Source organism: Bombina bombina, chromosome 3 (assembly GCF_027579735.1).
Source record: "Bombina bombina isolate aBomBom1 chromosome 3, aBomBom1.pri, whole genome shotgun sequence".
Classification (NCBI taxonomy): Eukaryota; Metazoa; Chordata; class Amphibia; order Anura; family Bombinatoridae; genus Bombina; species Bombina bombina.
This window is the reverse complement of record NC_069501.1, coordinates 1,059,861,384-1,059,876,240: the sequence shown is the minus strand read 5'-3', so window position 1 is coordinate 1,059,876,240 and position 14,857 is coordinate 1,059,861,384. Positions and strand designations below refer to the sequence as shown.

Here is a 14,857-nt window from a genome sequence, read left to right as displayed (position 1 = left end):
CTCAGGGATACCTTCTGGATTTCAAATCCTCTCCTCCACAAGGGAGGTTCCATCTTTCGAGGTTATCGACAAACCTAGTAAAGAGAGAGGCATTTCTACAATGTGTACAAGAACTCTTAATCATGGGGGTGATCCACTCAGTTCCGCGATCGGAACAGGGACAAGGATTTTACTCAAATCTATTTGTGGTTTCCAAAAAAGAGGGAACCTTCAGACCAATCTTGGACTTAAAGATCTTAAACAAATTCCTAAGGGTACCATCGTTCAAGATGGAAACCGTTCGAACCATCCTACCCATGATCCAAGAGGGTCAATATATGACCACGGTGGACTTAAAGGATGCTTACCTTCATATACCGATTCACAAAGATCATTATCAGTACCTGAGGTTTGCCTTTCTAGACAGGCATTACCAGTTTGTGGCTCTTCCCTTCGGGTTAGCCACGGCCCCGAGAATTTTTACGAAGGTTCTGGGCTTACTTCTGGCGGTACTAAGACCACGAGGCATAGCGGTGGCTCCGTACCTAGACGTCATTCTGATACAAGCGTCAAGTTTTCAGAGTGCAAAATCTCATACAGAGATAGTTCTAGCATTTCTGAGGTCGCATGGGTGGAAAGTGAACGTGGAAAAGAGTTCTCTGCTACCACTCACACGGGTTCCTTTTCTAGGGACTCTTATAGATTCTGTAGAGATGAACATTTACCTGACGGAGTCCAGGTTATCAAAGATTCTCAATGCTTGCCGTGTCCTTCATTCCATTCCAAGCCCATCGGTAGCTCAGTGCATGGAGGTAATCGGCTTAATGGTAGCGGCAATGGACATAGTGCCATTTGCGCGCCTGCATCTCAGACCGCTGCAACTATGCATGCTCAGTCAATGGAACGGGGATTACTCAGATCTGTCCCCTTTGCTAAATCTGGACCAGGAGACCAGAGATTCGCTTCTCTGGTGGTTGTCACCGGTTCATATGTCCAAAGGAATGACCTTTTGCAGGCCAGATAGGACGATTGTAACAACGGATGCCAGCCTTCTAGGCTGGGGAGCAGTCTGGTATTCCCTGAAGGCTCAGGGATCGTGGACTCAGGAGGAGAAACTCCTCCCAATAAACATTCTAGAATTAAGAGCAATATTCAATGCTCTTCTGGCTTGGCCTCAGTTAGCAAAGCTGAGGTTCATCAGATTTCAGTCGGACAATATCACGACTGTGGCTTACATCAATCATCAAGGGGGAACCAGGAGTTCCCTAGCGATGTTGGAAGTCTCGAAGATAATTCGCTGGGCAGAGTCTCACTCTTGCCACCTGTCAACGATTCACATCCCAGGCGTAGAGAACTGGGAGGCGGATTTCCTAAGTCGCAAGACTTTTCATCCGGGAGAGTGGGAACTTCACCCGGAGGTATTTGCTCAACTGATTCGTCGTTGGGGCAAACCAGATCTGGATCTCATGGTATCTCGCCAGAACGCCAAGCTTCCTTGTTACGGATCCAGGTCCAGGGACCCGGGAGCGGTGCTGGTAGATGCATTAGCAGCCCCTTGGGTTTTCAACATAGCTTATGTGTTTCCACCATTTCCGTTGCTACCTCGGCTGATTGCCAGGATCAAACAGGAGAGGGCATCGGTAATTCTGATAGCGCCTGCGTGGCCACGCAGGACCTGGTATGCAGACCTAGTGGACATGTCGTCCTGTCCACCATGGTCTCTTCCTCTGAGGCAGGACCTTCTAATTCAGGGTCCTTTCAACCATCCAAACCTAATTTCTCTGAGGCTGACTGCCTGGAAATTGAACGCTTGATTCTATCAAAGCGTGGGTTTTCGGATTTGGTTATTGATACATTAATACAGGCTCGGAAACCTGTGACAAGAAAAATTTACCATAAGATATGGCGTAAATATTTATATTGGTGCGAATCCAAGAGTTACTCATGGAGTAAGGTTAGGATTCCTAGGATATTAGCTTTTCTAGAAAAGGGTTTATCCACTAGTTCGCTAAAGGGACAGATTTCAGCTCTGTCTATTCTTTTACACAAACGTCTGGCGGAGCATCCAGACGTCCAGGCCTTTTGTCAGGCTTTGGCTAGAATTAAGCCTGTGTTTAAAGCTGTTGCTCCTCCGTGGAGCTTAAACTTGGTTCTTAACGTTCTTCAGGGTGTTCCGTTTGAACCCCTTCATTCCATTGATATTAAGCTTTTATCTTGGAAAGTTTTGTTTTTGATGGCTATTTCCTCGGCTCGAAGAGTATCTGAGTTATCTGCCTTACATTGTGATTCTCCTTATCTGATCTTTCATTCAGATAAGGTAGTTCTGCGTACTAAACCTGGGTTTTTACCTAAGGTTGTTTCTAACAGGAATATCAATCAAGAGATTGTTGTTCCATCATTATGTCCTAATCCTTCTTCAAAGAAGGAACGTCTTTTGCATAATCTAGACGTGGTCCGTGCTCTGAAGCTCTACTTACAGGCAACTAAAGATTTTAGACAAACTTCTTCTCTGTTTGTCGTTTACTCTGGACAGAGGAGAGGTCAAAAGGCTTCGGCTACCTCTCTCTCTTTTTGGCTTCGTAGCATAATACGTTTAGCCTATGAGACTGCTGGACAGCAGCCTCCTGAAAGAATTGCAGCTCATTCCACTAGTGCTGTGGCTTCCACCTGGGCCTTTAAGAATGAGGCCTCTGTTGAACAGATTTGCAAGGCTGCAACTTGGTCTTCACTTCATACTTTTTCCAAATTTTACAAATTTGAGACTTTCGCTTCTTCGGAGGCTGGTTTTGGGAGAAAGGTTCTACAGGCAGTGGTTCCTTCTGTTTAATGGTCCTGCCTTGTCCCTCCCATCATCCGTGCACTTAGCTTTGGTATTGGTATCCCATAAGTAATGGATGACCCGTGGACTGAAAACACTTAACAAGAGAAAACATAATTTATGCTTACCTGATAAATTTATTTCTCTTGTAGTGTGTTGAGTCCACGGCCCGCCCTGTCTTTTTTTAAGGCAGGTTCTAAATTTTAAAATTATAACTCCAGTCACCACTGCACCTTATAGTTTCTCCTTTCTCGTCTTGTTTCGGTCGAATGACTGGATATGACATGTGAGGGGAGGAGCTATATAGCAGCTCTGCTTGGGTGATCCTCTTGCAACTTCCTGTTGGGAAGGAGAATATATCCCATAAGTAATGGATGACCCGTGGACTGAACACACTACAAGAGAAATAAATTTATCAGGTAAGCATAAATTATGTTTTTTTAATGCACTTTTATAATTTAGTTTGGCTCCTTTTCCTGTAATTTAATGCTGGAAATTTTAGTGTTTTAACTCCCCTCCAAAGAGTCTGTAGTCATGGAGTGCAGAACCCTGACACTCCATGTTGCACAGTGATTGTTTGAAATGTGCATGAACTCATTTCATGTACTTAATTGACTGCTACATAGGAAGTAAGTGTTTAGCTTTTCAAGGGGTGTGTTCTAGGCCTGCAGTGCATATTTTCTAACACAATGACAGTTGTAAATGCTTTTAAAACATTTATTTGATATACAGAACTTTTGCAATGTAGTGAATAATTTACTGGGCATAAATGTCCCTGTAATAAAATGTACAGTGTTGCTGTAATCAGTGTAGATAAACAAATGCACATATCAAAGGTGTTAAAATTATTGCTAATTTAAATTCATTACATAATCCTTACCTGTACTTATTAAAGGGATAGTAAACCCTTCATTCACGATTCAGATAGAGCATGCAATTTTAAGCAACTTTACAATTTACTCCTATTATCAATTTTTATTCTCTTGGTATCGTTATTTGAAAAAGTAGGAATGTAAGCTAAGGAGCCGACCAAATTTTGGTTCAGAACCTTGGCTAGCGCTTGCTGATTGGTGGCTACATCTAAATAAAGATTCCAAGACATGAATAAAAATCGATAATAGGAGTAAATCCTAAAAAGGGTATTGAAGTGTATATGCAGTATTTCATTGTTGTTAAAAAGGGAAAGTCCTATATTTTATTCTTGGCTGATACTTCCATGCATTTCCCTGTAACCACATGAGTAATTAGTAGTGCAAATCCCTTGGTATTACAGGTATTGCTGATTGTTATATTTTGCAAGTATAAAATTGATTTAGCCGTAAGCTACAGCTTTTGAAGCTCTGTGTGTAGAAAAACATAATTTATGTAAGAACTTACCTGATAAATGCATTTCTTTCATATTGGCAAGAGTCCATGAGCTAGTGATGTATGGGATATACAATCCTACCAGGAGGGGCAAAGTTTCCCAAACCTCAAAATGCCTATAAATACACCCCTCACCACACCCACAATTCAGTTTAACGAATAGCCAAGTAGTGGGGTGATAGAAAAAGGAGTAAAAAAAACATACAAAAAAGAGGAGGTGAAATATAATTGTGCTTTTTTTTTTTTTTAAATATTTTTCTTTATTAAATAGAAATGCACCGTACAGTATTATTGTAGTAACATTACAGCAAAGTATATCTTGAACAAAATTATACCAATAGGTGTGGTTAACAGAAACATACATTTCACTTGCTGAAATAGTCAGAAACATTAAAACTTGTGTGTTGGCAGTGTACATTCACATAACAGCTAATATAAAGAAAAAGCCAGATACCGGGCATTAATTGGCCCTAGGAGGGGGGCAAGTAGGATGTGAGCCAACAGGGCACACGTACCGATTTTCCAGACATCTTGATGATTAGAGGTTATACACATCTCCCTCATAAAGAGGGTAAGGAAAGAGATAGAGAGAAAAGAGGGGAAGAGGAGAAAGAGAGAAAAAAAAGAGAAAAAAAAATAAAAAAGAAGGGGGGGGGGTAGGGAAAGAGGTGGAGTGGGGAAGGGGCCGCATAGACTCCCTCCTCACGATTCGGTTGTAGATCGCACTGCTTGTAGGTCTCATTTATCGGAGCTCAAGCCAGTCAGACCACGTCTCCCAGTAAGAGTCCAGGGCATTGTTTTCTCCGGCGACATATCTCTCCATGGTTGCAAAGTGATTTATCACGTCACAGATCTCATTTAAATTTGGGGGATCAGTCCGTTTCCATGCCCGAGCTATGCACAGTTTGGTTGCTGCCAGGGCATAAATTAAGAACTTCTTGGTGCTCAGGGAGAAAGACCTCGGGAGAATGTGGAGCAAAGCCATCTCAGGTATCAGGTGGACATCAAGGTTCATGGAACTAAGTAATAATTCAACCTCTCTCCATAGGGGGGTAACCTTCGGGCAGCTCCACCACACATGGAGGTCAGAGCCCTCAAGGTCACACTGCCTCCAGCACTTTCTGGTGGAGGATGGGAACATCGCTGCCAGTCGGGTTGGGACTCTGTACCACTTCAACACACCTTTCATATATGTCTCAAAGACTGTGACACAATGCAGCGTCTTTTTAGTAAGAGTAATTGCATAAGCAAGGTCGCCCTCGGAAATGGATGTATTGAGCTCCCGACACCAGGCTCGTATTTGCCTATAATTGTGCTTTTATACAAAAAACCATAACCACCAGAAAAAGGGTGGGTCTCATGGACTCTTGCCAATATGAAAGAAATGAATTTATCAGGTAAGTTCTTACATAAATCATGATTTCTTTCATGTAATTGGCAAGAGTCAATGAGCTAGTGACATATGGGATAGAAATACCCAAGATGTGGAAGTCCACAGAAGAGTCACTAGAACGGGAGGGATAAAATAAAAACAGCCATATTCCGCTGAAAAAATTAAATCCACAAAAAGTTTTTCTCATAAATTTAAAGAAAAAAAAAAAACTTGAATCATAAGCAGAAGAATCAAACTGAAACAGCTGCCTGAAGAACTTTTCTACCATAAACTGCTTCAGAAGAAGCAAATACATCAAATGGTAAAATTTAGTAAATGTATGCAAAGAAGACCAAGTTGCTGCTTTGCAAATCTGATCAACTGAAGCCATTCTTAAAAGCCCACGAAGTGGGTACTGATCTAGTAGAATGAGCTGTGATCCTCTGAGGTTGGGACTGTCCCTCCTCCAAATAAGCTTTATGAATCAAAAGCTTTAACCAAGATGCCAAAGAAATGGCAGAAGCTTTCTGACCTTTTCAAGAACCTGAGAAGACAACAAATAGACTAGAAGTCTTCCTGAAATCTTTAGTAACTTCAACATTATATTTCAAAGCTCTTATAACATACAAAGAATGTAAACATCTTTCAAGAGTATTCCTGGGATTAGGACACAAGGAAGGAACAACAATTTCCCTACTACATGCTGTAGTCATGAGACCTAAAACTTCCATGCACATAGCCACTGAAGGGAATGATTGAGACCAATTTAATTTGTCTCTTGTCTGTTAAGGACAGAGTCATGGACACTGAATCTATCTGGAAACCTAAAAAGGTGACCTTTGTCTGAGGAATCAAGAAACTCTTTGATAAATTGATCCGCCAACCATGTCTTTGAAGAAACACTAGTTGATTAGTGTGAGATTCGGCTAAATGTAAAGACTGAGCTAGTACCAAGATATCGTCCAAATAAGGAAACACTGCATTACCCTGCTCTCTGATTACAGATAGAGGGGCACTGAGAACCTTCGAAAAGATCATTGGAGCTGTTGCTAGGCCAAATGGAAGAGCGACAAATTGGTAATGCTTGTCTAGAAAAGAGAATCTCAGAAACCGATAGTGGTCTGGAACGTGAGAGAGAGATAATCTTCTCGCAGGAGGTCTTACTCTGAATCCTATTTGATACGCTTGAGAGACAATACTGTACTCTGAATCCACTGATTTCTCTTGTAAGGTGTATCCAGTCCACGGGTTCATCCTTTACTTGTGGGATATTCTCCTTCCCAACAGGAAGTGGCAAAGAGAGCACACAGCAGAGCTGTCCATATGGCTCCCCCTCTAGCTCCACCCCCCAGTCATTCTCTTTGCCGGCTCTAAGCAATCGGAAGGGTAAAGTGAATGTGGTGTTAGAATTGTAGTTTTGATTTTCTACAAGCAAAAGTTTATTTTAAATGTTACCGGTGTGTATTATTTACTCTCTAGCAGAAAGGAGATGAAGATTTCTGCAGGGAGGAAGATGATTTTAGCATGTTGTAACTAAAATCCACTGCTGTTCCTACAAAGGACTGAGGAGTACAAGAAAACTTCAGTTGGGGGGAACGGTTTGCAGGTTAGGCTGCAATAAGGTATGTTCAGTCATTTTTTTCTAGACAAGACTGTTATAATGCTAGAAAAGACTGATATATCCCCATGAGGGAAGGGTAAGATGTATTCAGAGACTCAGTAAGGAATTGCAAGCTTACATAACAGGGCTAGTTTATGCTGGTTGACACTAATTAATGGCAAACGTTTTTTTATTGTAAATATCGTTTTTTTAGACACTTTGAAGGTTCTTTTGGGTTTCTTTCAGGGGTTGTTACCCACATGGCTAATTATTAAAGCACTTGGGAGTGTTTCTTTAGGCCTCACAGCACCGGAGTAAGGTGGGAGGGGCCTAATTTTGCGCCTCAGATGCACAGTTAATTTTGACTAGAAGTTCAGGCTGTTTCGCATGGAGGGTCCTGCTGCAGTTTGAGGGCCTATAAGAAGCTTTTTCCCCACAAATCTGGTTCCTAAGGGCAGGTAGGGCCACAGCAGAGCTGTGGCAAGGTGTGAAGTTGTTTTAACCGGTTTGTTGGCTTACTGTCGATCCGGTTTGGGCACTAAAGGGGTTAATCGTTTTTATTGCTAGTGGTGCAATCTTACTAATGCTTTAGGTACATACTGTAAAAATTTCGAAAAGTTTGCTGCATTTTTCACTGTTTTGCAAAATTGTGTGCTTTTTTATCTCTTAAAGGCACAGTAACGTTTTTTTCAAAGTGTGTTTTTACTTGATTAAAGTGATTTCTAAGCCTTTTTGTCTTACTACTAGTCTGTTAAACATGTCTGACACCAAGGAAAATCCTTGTTCAATGTGTTTAGAAGCCATGGTGGAACCCCCTCTCAGAATGTGTCCCACTTGTACTGATATGTCTATACACTTTAAAGAACATATTGTTGCACTTAAAAATGTGGCCCAAGATGATTCTCAGACAGAAGGTAATGAGGTTAGCCCGTTAACCTCTCCCCAAGTGTCGCAACCAGTTACGCCCGCTCAAGCGACGCCTAGCACCTCTAGTGCGTCTCTTTTACCTTGCAAGACTTGGCGGCAGTTATAAATAATACCCTCTCAGTGTTTTTATCTAAACTGCCCGTGGTACCTGCAAAGCGTGATAGCTCTGTTTTAAGAACAGATTCTGAGCATTCTGACGCTTTAGTAGCCGTATCCGATATACACTCACAACGCTCTGAAATGGGGGCGAGGGATGTGCTGTCTGAGGGAGAGATTTCCGATTCGGGAAAGGTTGCTCCTCAGACAGACTCAGATACGTTGGCTTTTAAATTTAAACTAGAACACCTCTGCTTATTGCTCAGGGAGGTATTAGTTACTCTGGATGACTGCGACCCTTTGGTGGTTCCAGAGAAATTGTGTAAAATGGACAAGTACCTAGAAGTTCCTGTTTACACTGATGTGTTCCCGGTCCCTAAGAGGATTGCGGATATCGTTACTAGGGAGTGGGATAGACCAGGTATTCCGTTTATTCCCCCTCCTGTTTTGAAGAAAATGTTCCCCATATCTGACCCCATGTGGGACTCGTGGCAGACGGTCCCTAAGGTGGAGGGGGCTGTTTCTTCTCTTGCTAAACGCACAACCATACCAATTGAAAACAGTTGTACTTTTAAAGACCCTATGGATAAAAAATTTGAGGGTTTACTTAAGAAAATTTTTGTTCAACAAGGTTTTATTCTCCAACCTATTGCGTGCATTGTTCCTGTAACTACTGCAGCTGCTTTCTGGTTCGAGGTGCTGGAAGATGCGCTCCAGACGGAGACCTCATATGAGGACATTATGGACGGAATTAAGGCTCTTAAGCTGGCTAATTCTTTTATCACAGATGCCACTTTCCAACTAACTAAGTTAGCGGCAAAGAATTCAGGTTTCGCCATTTTAGCGCGCAGGGCGTTATGGCTAAAGTCCTGGTCGGTCGATGTGTCGTCAAAAGCCAAACTCTTGAACATCCCTTTCAAAGGAAAGACCCTCTTCGGGCCTGAATTGAAAGAGATTATTTCAGAAATCACTGGGGGAAAAGGCCATGCTCTCCCTCAGGACAAGTCCTTTAAGATAAAGAACAAACAAAATAATTTTCGTTCCTTTCGGAGTTTCAGGAGCGGCCTCGCCTCATCCTCCCCTGCTACAAAGCAAGAGGGTAACGCTTCACAACCCAGGCCAGCCTGGAAGCCTTACCAGGGCTGGAACAAGGGTAAGCAGGCCAAGAAGCCTACAGCTGCCTCCAAGACAGCATGATGGGGTAGCCCCAGATCCGGGACCGGATCTAGTAGGGGGCAGACTCTCTCTCTTCGCTCAGGCCTGGGCAAGAGACGTACACGATCCCTGGGCCTTAGAGATTGTATCCCAGGGATATTTTCTAGAATTCAAGGACTCCCCTCCAAGGGGAAGGTTCCACATTTCTCGTTTCTCTACAGACCAGACAAAGAAAGAGGCGTTCTTACGCTGTGTAGAAGACCTACATACAATGGGAGTGATCCACCCAGTTCCAATTGCGGAACAAGGGCTGGGTTTTTACACAAACCTGTTTGTGGTTCCCAAGAAAGAAGGAACTTTCAGACCAATCCTGGATCTCAAAATTCTAAACAAATTCCTCAGAGTCCCATCATTCAAGATGGAGACCATTCGGACAATCTTACCAATGATCCAGGAGGGTCAATATATGACTACCATGGATCTAAAGGATGCGTATCTGCATATTCTTATCCACAAAGATCATCGCCAGTTTCTCAGGTTCGCCTTTCTGGACAAGCATTATCAGTTTGTGGCTCTTCCTTTCGGGTTGGCCACTGCTCCCAGAATTTTCACAAAGGTGCTAGGGTCCCTCCTGGCGGTGCTAAGACCGCGGGGCATAGCAGTGGCGCCTTATCTAGACAACATCTTAATTCAGGCGTCGACTTTCCAAAGAGCCAAGTCTCACACGGAAATTGTAGTGGCCTTTCTAAGGTCTCACGGGTGGAAGGTGATTATCAAAAAGAGTTCTCTCTCCCCCCTCACAAGAGTTCCCTTCCTAGGAACCCTAATAGACTCGGTAGAAATTAAAATATTTCTGACGGAGGTCAGAAAGTTCAAACTCTTAACTACTTGCCGAGCTCTTCATTCCATTCCTCGGCCATCTGTAGCTCAGTGCATGGAGACAATCGTACTAATGGTAGCGGCAATGGACATAGTCCCTTTTGCACGGATACACCTCAGACCACTGCAACTATGCATGCTCAAACAGTGGAATGGGGATTATGCAGATTTGTCTCCTCAAATACAGTTGGACCAGGGGACCAGAGATTCTCTTCTCTGGTGGTTGTCTCAGGATCACCTGTCTCAGGGAATGTGGTTCTGCAGACCAGAGTGGATCATCGTAACGACCGAGGCCAGTCTGTTGGGCTGGGGTGCAGTCTGGGACTCCCTGAAAGCTCAGGGCTTTTGGTCTCGGGGAGAAGCTCTTCTCCCGATAAACATTCTGGAACTGAGGCCGATATTCAACGCGCTTCAGGCATGGCCTCAGCTAGCTGCGGCCAAATTCATCAGATTTCAGTCGGACAACATCACGACTGTAGCTTACGTCAATCATCAAGGGGGAGCAATGATGGAAGTAACCAAAATAATCAGGTGGGCGGAGGATCACTCTTGCCATCTCTCAGCAATTCACATCCCAGGAGTAGACAACTGGGAGGCGGATTTTCTAAGTTGTCAGACTTTTCACCCGGGGGAGTGGGAACTCCACCCGGAGGTATTTGCCCAGCTGTCGCAGCTATGGGGCACTCCAGAGTTGGATCTGATGGCGTCCCGTTTTAACACCAAGCTTCCTCTTTACTGGTCCAGGTCCCGAGATCCCCAGGCGGTGCTGATAGATGCTCTAGCAGCGCCTTGGTCCTTCAATCTGGCCTATGTTTTTCCACCGTTTCCTCTCCTTCCTCGTCTGGTTGCCAGAATCAAGCAGGAGAGGGCGTCAGTGATTCTAATAGCGCCTGCGTGGCCACGCAGGACCTGGTATGCAGACCTAGTGGACATGTCATCTGTTCCACCATGGACACTGCCAATGAGACAGGACCTTCTAATACAAGGTCCTTTCAAACATCCAAATCTAATTTCTCTGCGCCTGACTGCTTGGAGATTGAACGCCTAATTCTATCAAAGCGTGGTTTCTCTGAGTCGGTTATTGATACCCTGATTCAGGCTAGAAAGCCTGTCACCAGGAAAATCTACCATAAGATTTGGCAAAAATATCTTTGTTGGTGCGAATCCAAGGGTTACTCATGGAGTAAGATTAGGATTCCCAGGATATTGTCCTTTCTCCAAGATGGATTGGAGAAAGGATTGTCAGCTAGTTCCTTAAAAGGACAGATATCTGCTTTGTCTATTCTTTTGCACAAATGTCTGGTGGAGGTACCAGACGTTCAAGCGTTTACTCAGGCTTTAGTCAGAATCAAGCCTGTTTATAGACCTGTGGCTCCGCCATGGAGTCTGAATTTAGTTCTTTCAGTTCTGCAAGGGGTTCTGTTTGAACCTTTACATTCCATAGATATTAAGCTTTTATCTTGGAAAGTTTTTTGTTTTTGGTAGCTATTTCTTCTGCTCGAAGAGTTTCAGAATTATCTGCTTTACAGTGTGATTCATCTTACCTGGTTTTCCATGCAGATAAGGTATTTTTGCGTACCAAACCCGGTTTTCTTCCTAAGGTTGTGTCTAATAAGAATATTAACCAGGAAATTTTTGTTCCTTCTCTTTGTCCTAATCCTTCTTCAAAGAAGGAACGTCTGTTACACAATCTTGATGTGGTTCGTGCTTTAAAGTTCTATTTACAAGCAACTAAGGATTTCAGATAAACCACTTCATTGTTTGTTATCTATTCTGGTAAGAGGAGAGGTCAGAAGGCGACTGCTACCTCTTTCCTTTTGGCTGAAAAGCATCATCCGTTTGGCCTATGAGACTGCTAGCCAGCAGCCTCCCGAAACAATTACTGCTCATTCTACCAGAGCAGTGGCTTCCACATGGGCTTTTAAAAATGAGGCTTCTGTTGAACAGATTTGTAAGGCAGCGACTTGGTCTTCGCTGCATACTTTTTCCAAATTTTCCAAATTCGATACTTTTGCTTCTTCGGAGGCTATTTTTGGGAGACAGGTTTTACAAGCAGTGGTGCCTTCCGTTTAAGGTACCTGTCTTGTACCCTCCCTTCATCCGTGTCCTAAAGCTTTGGTATTGGTATCCCACAAGTAAAGGATGAACCCGTGGACTGGATACACCTTGCAAGAGAAAACAGAATTTATGCTTACCTGATAAATTTCTTTCTCTTGTGGTGTATCCAGTCCACGGCGCGCCCTGGCTATTAAGTCAGGTAGATTTTTTGTTTAAACTACAGTCACCACTGCACCCTATGGTTTCTCCTTTTTCTTCCTAACCTTCGGTCGAGTGACTGGGGGGTGGAGCTAGAGGGGGAGCTATATGGACAGCTCTGCTGTGTGCTCTCTTTGCCACTTCCTGTTGGAAAGGAGAATATCCCACAAGTAAAGGATGAACCCGTGGACTGGATACACCACAAGAGAGAAATTTATCAGGTAAGCATAAATTCTGTTTTTGAACAGAATCTGCCCAAATGTCTTGGAATAATTTTCAATCTGCCCCCCACCAGCTGAACTGGATCGAGGGCCGTACCTTCATGCAGACTTGGGGGTTGGCTTTGGTTTCTTAAAAGGCTTGGATTTATTCCAACTTGAAGGTTTTCAATTGGAACCAGAGCTTTTAGGGGAAGGATTGGTTTTCTGTTCCTTATTCTGTTGAAAAGAACAAAAATGATTAGAAGCTTTAGATTTACCCTTAGATCTCTTATCCTGAGGCAAAAAAACTCCCCCCCCCCTCAGTGATAGTTGAAATAATTGAATCCAACTGAGAACCAAATAAATTGTTTTCTTGGAAAGAAAGAGATAGTAATCTAGACTTAATAACCATGTCAGCATTCCAAGATTTGAGCCATAAAGCTCTTATAGCTAAAATAGCTAAATACATAGATTTAAGATCAATTTTGATGATATCAGAAATAGCATCACAGATAAAATGATTGGAATGTTGAAGCTAACGAACAATGGTCCTGTTGCGCTAAGCTATCCAACCAAAAGGTTGATGCAGCCGCAACATCACCCTTAGAAATGGCAGGCCTGAGAATATAGCCAGAATATAAATAAGTTTTCCTTAGATAAGAAGTCTTCCATGGGAATAGTAGTACGTTTGGCAAGAGTAGAAATAGCGCCATCAACTTTGGGGACTTTTTCCAAAAACTCTAATCTTGCTGCTGGCAAAGGCTACAACCTTTTAAGCCTAGAATAAGGAATGAAAGAAGTACCATGCTTAATCCATTCCTTAGCAATCAAATCAGAAATAGCATCAGGAACTGGAAAAACCTCAGGAATAACCACAGGTGGTTTATAAACAGAATTTAAACGTTTACTAGTTTTGATATCAAGAGGACTAGACTCCTCAATATCCAAAATAACCAACACTTTTTTTTTAACAAGGAACGAATATACTCAATCTTGAAAAGATAAGTAGATTTGTCAGTGTCAATAATGTCTGAGGTAGGATCTTCTGAATCAGAGATATCCTCATCAGATTTATGAGAAGTTTTAAGACCTTTTACGTTTATTAGTAGACGGAATAGCAGACAAAGCCTTTTCTATATCAGCAATATAATTTTTCATATCAACAGGGATATCGTGTACATTAGATGTTGAAGGAACAACAGAAACTGTACTAGTACTGATGGAAACGTTTTCTGCGTGCAAAAGCTTATCATGACAACTGTTACATACTACAGTTGGAGATATATTCTCAGCTAACTTACAACAGATACACTTAGCTTTGGTAGAATTGTGATCAGACAGCAGGGTTCCAACAGTTGCTTCTGAGACAGGATCAGATTGAGACATCTTGCAAAATGTAAAAGAAAAAACATTAAAGCAACATTTACAATTTCCTTATATGGCAGTTTCATGAATGGGAAGAAATGCAAACAGCATAGCCCTTTGAACATATAGAAGGCGAAAGGCATATAGGAAGTGGGGTGAGAAATAAACTAAATTTGCTGGCGCCAAGTATGACGTACAACGCAAAAGGAAGTTGAATTTTTTTTTTGGAGCCAACAACATCCGGAAATGACGCAACTCTCGTCATAACAGACGCAATCTTGTGCAAGGAAACCTGGCATCAACTAAGACGCTGGAAATGACTAACTTGCGTCATCAAAGAAGTTCCTTTGCGCAAAAAACTTCTCGCGCCAAGAATGACGCAATAAATAACAGCATTTTGCGACCCCGTAAGCCTAATTTTGCCCGCAAAATTTGAAGCAAAACAATCAATTTGAAAAAAAGGGCTATACCCCAGGTAAGAAAAATTACTTCCTAAAACATGCTTCCCAAACTGAAACTGACAGTCTGCAAAAGGAAATATACATAGACCTGACTCCATGGCAAATATAAGTAAAATACATATATTTAAAACTTTAATACATAAAGTGCCTAACCATAGCTGAGAGTGTCTTAAATAATTAAAACATACTTACCGAAAGACACCCATCCACATAAAGCAGATAGCCAAACCAGTACTGAAAAAGTATCAGCAGAGGTAATGGTATATAAGAGTATATTGTCGATCTGAAAAGGGAGGTAGGAGTCCCTACGACCGATAACAGAGATCCTTTGAAAAGATTTCCCGCAAGGAAAACAATAAAATCAATAGGCGATAGTCACCCCTC

The 14,857-nt window shown here is 42.5% G+C and overlaps 1 protein-coding gene across 1 annotated transcript in view; it reads left to right on the top strand.

Moving 5' to 3' along the window:
* Nucleotides 1-14,857, top strand: part of ESPL1 (extra spindle pole bodies like 1, separase) — an 810,416-nt gene that overhangs the window by 120,037 nt on the left and 675,522 nt on the right. The gene's annotated exons all lie outside the window — the stretch shown is intronic.